At 40.3% G+C, this 543-nt stretch overlaps 1 pseudogene; it reads left to right on the top strand.

Annotated features, from left to right (window-relative positions):
- Positions 1 to 104: 104 nt before the first annotated feature.
- Positions 105 to 262, top strand: LOC133331478 (U4 spliceosomal RNA; annotated as a pseudogene).
- The last annotated feature ends 281 nt before the right edge of the window (positions 263 to 543 follow it).

Genomic DNA, 543 nt, shown 5'->3' with positions numbered 1-543 from the left:
GGTTCACGTTTTCCTTGTTCTTTCCGTAATTATGCTTCTCCTCTCTCTTTTTCCCCTCTCTCCTTTTCTCCCGATAATTCTCTCCCATATTACGTATTACTACTGCCTCTGAGCAGAGGCGATATCGTAACCAATGAAGTTCTACTGAGGTGCGATTATTGCTGGTTGAAAACATTAACACAACTCCGACAATAGGGACGTGAAATACCGTCTACTACCGGTTCCTTGATGGTGGTATTTGCAACCAAGTTGCTGCAGTTTGCAGGGATTGGGCATTTTTGCCGTGGTGTTCTATATTATTATCGGGACAAGGAGTGTTTTCTTAAAGCAGATGGTTATGCTGAGCAGAGTAGGTTTCTGCTACTTGATATGTTTGCAGCTTTTCGACGTCGTTTCCGATTAACATTATATGGCACCTTTGCTGCTATATTAAGACGAGTACAAACCTGCTACTACTCATAAAAATCCACTCCTTTTGTGAGTCCCTGAAAAAATATTCTTTTAAAAATCCACCACTTTTGGGATTCCTTAAAAAATATTCTT

Source organism: Musca vetustissima, unplaced genomic scaffold (genome assembly GCF_032173495.1).
Source record: "Musca vetustissima isolate MV318-11 ecotype Yass unplaced genomic scaffold, APGP_CSIRO_Mvet_v1 utg47622, whole genome shotgun sequence".
NCBI lineage: Eukaryota > Metazoa > Arthropoda > Insecta > Diptera > Muscidae > Musca > Musca vetustissima.
The sequence above is the reverse complement of the archived record's forward strand: the minus strand, read 5'-3'. Positions and strand labels throughout refer to the sequence as shown.